Source organism: Panthera onca, chromosome B1 (genome assembly GCF_046562875.1).
Source record: "Panthera onca isolate mPanOnc1 chromosome B1, mPanOnc1 haplotype 2, whole genome shotgun sequence".
In the NCBI taxonomy this organism is placed as follows: Eukaryota; Metazoa; Chordata; class Mammalia; order Carnivora; family Felidae; genus Panthera; species Panthera onca.
Genome location: NC_138342.1, coordinates 117906715 through 117914453, shown reverse-complemented (window position 1 = coordinate 117914453; position 7739 = coordinate 117906715).

Below are 7739 nucleotides of genomic sequence, written 5' to 3'. Positions count from 1 at the left end.
ATGAGAACCAATACTCAAAGGAAGGCAACTGATAGGATGCTGTCTACCTGGTCAGTCAGTCAGTCCACCTGTCAGTTAACTATGTTTCCTGCCATGAGCTCTTTAAGATAACTTCCTTCCCCCAAACATAGCTCTTTTTATTAAAAAACAATGTTTATGTTGGAGAAATAGAGAAGTAGATTAAATTGGAAGGGTAGAGGAGGCGGTGATTGGAACACTGGGTCAGAGAGAGACAAAGAAATTGTGTGTGTGTGTGTGTGTGTGTGTGTGAGAGAGAGAGAGAGAGAGAGAGAGAGAGAGAGAGAGACAGAGAGACAGAAAGGAAGAGAGAGATAGGGAGAGACACAGGAAGACAGAGAAACAGTGGAACACATAGAGAGACAAATATAGAGACAGAGATCAGTCAGGTAGCAACAGAAAATTTTTGGTGAGAGTGGGAGAATATGCATGGAAAAGTCAGCACATTGCTGAAAAGGAAATCAGAGGCAAGAAGGGAATAAGGGAGGCAAAGAAGGGACCAGAGGACAGAAAACCCCGACTGGCTCTCGTGTCTTCCTGTCTGCTTTAGAAGCAGTTGGTTCGTCATTTCAGCAGCCTGGAGCCCTTTAGTAATGACTTTATGGATTAAAATTTTAAACCAAATTAGATGTATTTACAAAACAGCACCCACGCTGAATTGATAACAAGCTGCCAAAGTTGGGCTCACAATTATCCCGGAGCTCTGGGTTGTACTGTTCTGGTAGATGGTCTTGGTGTTTGTCTACGTGGGTATCACTGCAGCCACTCTTTCTCCTGCGTCATTTCCCCTACTGCCTAAGGATAGTGCTTTTAAGTGACATGCTGGTGGGCATAAGCAATGCATTTACAGGCACATATTTCCCGGTCTTGATAGTAACTCTGTTAGAAATTTGTCTGCTTTTTTGGGGGTGTGTTTAAAATTTTTATGTTTAAGTTTCATCATGCGGCATATCCAGTTCAATTGAAACGATGGTTTGAGAAATACGAAGTATGAAATCTCATAATTATACAGGATTTTCGAGGCTGTGTGCATGGAAAGGGAAATGTTTTCAGGGATTTTGGGTTTTCCTACCCCTTCCACAGCAACTCCTCTGTGTCTTACCACCTAGTCATTTCAGAGAGGGAGAATCTTCTATTCCAATTTTATGGAAGAGAATACGGTATTTTCTACTGACATTTTTTAGAAAAGGAGCTGCTCTTTCAAGTTGTTAATAGGTATAAAGGAAAGAAGACATTCGAGGGAATGCTGCTTGGTCCTGTTTAAAGAGAGCAACGTATTTTTCTTGTAATGAAGTATATTGATAGGTTTATTTCCACAGAACATAAGGATAATTGGGACTCAATAAATGTTAAGTCAATCAGCCAATAACCTGTTTCTTCCCTCAAGGAACTTGTGATCTACTGAAACATGATGAATATAGTGCTTCTTTGTCTTTTAATATTCTTTTGCCTTCTATTTATGGAAAGTAAAATTTCAAGAATTCCCATCCTGGGAGCCTGAAGAAGTTTGGGCTATTATACATTGAAATCCGTTCACAAGCCAATGAGAAGATTTGTTTGGAGATATTACTTGAGTGGTCATAATGCTTGTGAAATGGCTCCTTTATAAAACAAAGTTAAGTACTCATGCTCCAGGATCGATCATGTGATAGGCCACAAAACGAGTCTCAATAAATTTAAGAAGATTGAGATATCAAGTATCTCTCTCTTTTTTTTAAAGATTTTCTTTTTTTTTTTAAACTTTTTTTAACCTTTATTTATTTTTGAGACAGAGAGAGACAGAGCATGAATGGGGGAGGGGCAGAGAGAGAGGGAGACACAGAATCGGAAGCAGGCTCCAGGCTCTGAGCCATCAGCCCAGAGCCTGACGCAGGGCTCGAACTCACGGACCGTGAGATCGTGACCTGAGCTGAAGTCAGAGGCTTAACCGACTGAGCCACCCAGGCGCCCCAAAGATTTTCTTTTTAAGTAATATCTACACCCAACGTGGTGCTCAATCTCACAATCCTGAGATTGAGAGTTGCACGCTCCACTGACTGAGCCAGCCAGGCGTCCCTCTAGTATCTTTTCTGAGCACAATGGTATGAAACTAGAATCAATTACAAGGAAAAAAACTGGAAGCACACAAACACGTGGAGGCTAAATAACATGTTACTAGACAAACAATGGGTCAATGAAGAAATCAAAGAGGAAATAAAAAAATATCTGGAGACCAATGGAAATGGAAACACTACAGTTCAACATCTTTGGGACGCCGCACAAGCACAAGCAGCTCTAGGAGGGAAGTTCATGGCAACGTGGACCTATTTCGAGAAGGAAGAAAACCCCCAAATAAACAATCTAACCTTACACCTAAAGGAAATAGATGAAAGAGGAGAAGCTACAACTGGCACAGCAGAAATACAGGCAGTTATGAGATTACAACCACAAATTGTATGTCAAATAATCCTAAAATTTGTATGGAACTACAAAAGTCCTCCGATAGCCAAAGAAATCTTGAAAATGAAGAATAAAGCTGGAGGTATCCCAATCCTCGATTTCAAGGTACACTACAAAGCTGTTGTAACCAGGGGCACCTGGGTGGCTCAGTCAGCTAAGCATCTAACTTTGGCTCAGGTCACGATCTCATGGTTCTTAAGTTTGAGCCCCGAGTTGGGCTCTGTGCTGACAGCTCAGAGCCTGAAGCCTGCTTCGGATTCTGTGTCTCCCTCTCTCTCTGCCTCTCCCCGGCTCACGCTCTGTGTCTCTGTCTCTCTCTCTCTCAAAATTAAATAAACATTAAAAAATAAAAACAAAAGCAAAGCTGTAGTAACCAAAGCAGTATGTACTGGCACAAAAAAACCAGACACATAGATCAGTGGAACAGGATAGACGGCCTTGAAATAAATTCACATGTACATGGTCAGCTAAACGACAACAGAAGAGGCAAAATATCCAATGGGGAAAAGGCAGTCTTTTCAACAAATGGAGCTGGGAAAGCTGGACAGCTGTAGGCAACAGAACGAGACTGGACCCTGTTCTTATACCATCCACAAAAATAAACTGAAAATGGATTAAAGACCTAAACAGAAGACCTGAAACCTATAAAACTCCAAAAGAAAACAGTACGGGGGTTTATCAAAAAATGGAAGTGCCATATGATCCGGTTATTCCACTTCTGGATATTTGCTGTAAGAAAATGAAAACACAAATCCGAAAACACATATGCACCCTGATGTTTATTGCAGCTCTGTTTACAACAGCCAAGATATGGAAGCAACACAAGTGTCCACTGATAGATGGTTGGATAAAGAAGGTGTGGTGCACACACACAATGGGATATTGCTCAGCCACAGAGAAGAATGAAATCTTGCCATTTGTGGCAATCTGGATGGGCCTGGAGGGTATTATGCTACGTGAAATAAGTCAGAGAAAGACAAATGCTGGATGATTTTGCTTCTATGTGGAATCTAAAAAATGAAACAAATGGCAAACCGAACAACAGGAGAAACAGACTGGTAAACACAGAGGACAGACTGGTGGTTGCCAGAGGGCAGGTGAAATAAGTAAAGGGGATTAAGAGGTACAAACTTCCAGTTGTAAAATAAATAAGTCACAGGGCTAAAAAGTACAGCATAGGGCATATAGTCAATGATGTTGCATACCTTTGTGTGGTGACTCACGGTGACTACGCTTCTGGTGAACATTTCATAAAGTGTGTAATTATCGAATCACTATGCTGTACGCCTGAAACTAATATAGTATGACATGTCAATTGCACTTAAACAAAAATGAAATGAAATGAATGGAAACCAGACCAAAAAGAAAAAAAAAAAGAGTTCATTGCTAAAAATAACATGGGAGCTAAAGAAAGTGGCCGGCTACTGATGGACTAAAAACGTTTGCCCTGTTGTCCCCCCAGGGGTAAGGAGGGGGGAGCGAGCACCGCTGCAGCAGGACTTTGCCATCTGTTAATCACAGGATTTAAAACCACAATTCAATTACATGGGATGCCATGCTAATATTCCCCTTGACGAGTGGCTTTTCCGTTTCAGAAGGCGGCAGGATCCCACTGTATAGTCAGTGCGTGTCTAAAAGCCTGATTAAATGTGTTGTGGCCCATGTGGAATATTTTAGTCTCTGGATATTATTTATATTGAGAGAGGAGCATCTTGGGGGACTGGAGATGCATTAAACCCTCACACTTAACGGATGATCTTTTACTTCCAGACAGGCTGCATGTTGCTGTTTGGGCTCCAGTGGCCCTGGGTAAGCTCTTGGCTTCTTCCTGACCTGCCGTGAACCTGTTCTCCTGGCTCGAGACACATTAGAAATAATCAAAATGCACTTGTTTGAATCGATACTGGGCATTAAGCAGCCCCTGGGCTTTATGTCAGGTCTCTGATAGGAATGGTTATCCTCTGGTTGCACTGGGGTTTGGGTGACAAGAAATTTAAAACTAAATGGGCTAGAAGTTTAACCCCTGGATGTGATTAGTCTCGTGAATGTTACTTGGCTCTTGAGCCTTTAGGAAGCTCCCTGAGCCAGTAGGAAGGAAGATGATAGCCTCTGTTAGTCTTTTATTCCTTCTCGCTGGTCTGCTTCTCACCTTGTGCTCTCCGCTTGGAGTGACCTTCCTTCTACCTCCAGATGCCCAGACTTAACTCATTCTTCAGGAGCCAGCTAAGGGGCACCTGGATGGCTCAGTCGGTTAAGCGTCTGACTTCAGCTCAGGTCATGATCTTGCTGCTTGTGGGTTCAAGCCCTGCATCAGGCTGTGTGCTGACAGCTCAGAGCCTGGAGCCTGGTTCAGATCCTGTCTCCATCTCTCTGCCCCTCCCGGATCGTGCTCTGTCTGTCTCGCTCCAATATAAAACATAAAATAAAAAAAAGAGCTCACTAAAATGTTACATTGGTCCCTTCCTTCACTAATTCTTTATGCCCCCTCTCCCTCCAGCCCCCAATAAAACCCAGGAAGCATGGTATCATAAATAAGTTTGGGTTTTGGATTAGATAAATCAGAGTTTATGTTCTAGGTCTTATAGTTACTAGGTGTGTTTTCCTGGGAAGGCTTCTCTTTTAGTCTTGCTTTTCCTTAACTATAAAATGGGGACAATAACACTTCCCTTTGAGTTTTTAGGAGGATCAAATGACATTAGCAAGTACAGGGTCTGGACTCAATAGCTGTTAGTTCCTTCATCCTTCATAGTTCATTCAGATGACTTTAATTTTTAACGTCTTTGGGGTCATGGATCTATTTGAGAATCCACTGAGAGTTATGATCTCTCCTCCCAGAGAGAAAAATACATGCAAAGAATTTCATGCAACTTCAGGAAATTTAAGGGTCTCTAAAGTCCCAACAAGAACCACTTAGGAGTGGTTGATTCCTAGGTCAAACCCCTCTCCTTCTAGCCAACTTTTAAAGATCTGTGCAAAGCACCTGAAAAGGGACTTGGCACCGGGAGGGGTTAAACCAACTGGTGAGTCTCCCTTTTTCCTAGCTTGCAATCAGAACATACCCCAGGCCTAGAGGAAATCTATCTATAATTTTTCCTTATATTTAGTTTGGAGAAGCTGTCATGTACCGGTGACAGAAATACCTCTGAGCAGAGACTCTAGTCTTTGATTGACATGTCTTCCAGCTGGCCTGCCATACCTGGTTTGAACAAATTTGGCCTTTTCAAAAATCTTCCCTTTCTTGTCGGACTCTACCCTGCAATCCTATGTGTGCCGCTATCCAGCCAGGCAACGTGTTTCGCTGACATCTCTGTCTTCGCTCTCTGTATGGAGTTTATAGCAATTATCCTTTGGTTGGTCCCCATGTCTGTATTTTGGCAGGCCGCCCGCCCTGCCTTCCATGTGATAACTGCTTTGCAGACAGTGCAGCCGGAACTCAGCCAGAGCCTAATGTCAGTCCTCATCAGATGCCGTCTGGGTCCAGGGGTTATCTACACCTAGCCCTCCCCTTCTCAAGTTGGCCGGGGCGGGTTTCCCTTGCACTGTGTCTAAAAGCACAGATGGGTGTGCAAGTCTGGCTGCGATCCAGTTCGTTGGAACAATGTTAGCAGTGAACCTGGATAATTCAGTCACCTCAGAATGTTTTTTTATAGCCTGTGCTACCTGGATTCGTTTGTCTGGCTGTGTACAGCAAGTAAATGAACTGGATAATCGCCATATTTCTATTCCACTCCGTGCTGTGTAGCCTGCGCCTCTGGAAACAAAAGTTTTCTCTACAACAAAGTCATTTCTCAAGAACAATCATGCCCCCTGGGGGTGAATATCTTTGTCAATGTGTGCCAAAGTATGACTAACCAAATTGGCTCAAAAAGCACCTTTTCTCCGTTTCACTTTCACTGGATATTTTCTCTGACAACAATGAAAACCTTTACAAACAAACATCAAAGCAAAATCCACCCCCCCCAAAAAAAAAACCCCACCCCAAACCTCTCATCAGTGCTCTCCATTCCAATGCTACAGGTCACACTCTATTTTGTTATTCTATGGCTGCATTTTGAGCATCTGTATCTGAGGGGTTAAGGATGCTGTGGACCACTGTTTCTCAAACTGTAATGTGCATTCAGATCCCCTGGAGGTCTTGTGAAAATGCAAATTTTGATCTGGTGGATCTGGGGCCTGAGATTCTGCCCGTCCAGCAAGCTCCTGAAGAGCCAGCGCTGCTGGTGTGCGGGCATACCTTGGAGGGGTGCTACCGTGGCCTCTGTAAGGCAACTGTGCGCGGCGATCAGGCCAGTCCCAACATATGCTAACCTCGGGGCCCACTCGGCCCTCTGCTTGGTCTGCTTTTAATGCTGATTCTATTTTCTTTTCTTTTTTAATGTTTATTTTTGAGAGAGGAGAGAGAAGCAGGGGCGGGGCAAAGATAGAGAGAAAATCCATTTGGGCTTTGCACTGACAGCAGTGAGCTGCATGCGGGGCTCGAACTCACAAACCATGAGATCATGACCTGAGCCAAAGTCCGATGCTCAACCACTGAGCCACCCAGGCGCCCCTGATTCTATTTTCTTATAGCAAATGCAAGGAGAAAGTCTCCTGTCTGGAGAGAAGAGCAAACAAATTTTCATGAAATCAAGGTGGACTCTACCTAAATATGTTACCCACAAGAAACCTCCTCACTGCAAGTCCTCACTGGCTTCTCACTAGCAATGTAAGGTTCTAAGTAGAAAATTGTTCATCACTCAAAATTTAGAGCAGCCCAGGAAAGTGCAATGAAAGTAAAATTTCAGAGTCTCGAGTACTTACCTGAGGCAGCAGAGAACAAATTTTTGGAGTTGAGTTCCAGACAAGGAGAATTTGAGTTGTACCCACTCATTCTTTTTTCACGGCTATTAAATACCACTCTTTTTCTGTTTTATGTCTTTCAGAAAAGCACCTGAACTCTTTTCTGAGATGAATTGGGTATCCATGAACAAATTAATTATGTAAACATTTATTCTTTCAATGCCGAGTCTCTACTATGTCTAAAAAAATTGTGGTATCGACTTTGCTTCGAAGTTAATAGAGCAAGCCATTAACCTCCATGAGTTTTCATTTTCATGTATGAATAATGAAGGGCTGGACAGATGATCCCAAGTTCTCTGATATTGTGTCATTCTAAGCACTAAGGAAGCTGAAGCAGTAAACATTCTGCCTGTTTGTGGCTTTTTAGTGTCCAAGAAAAAGAATTTTCTTAGCTCTTTCTCTTTCACGGCAACGTAGAAATGGCACGCATCATTCTGTGTACG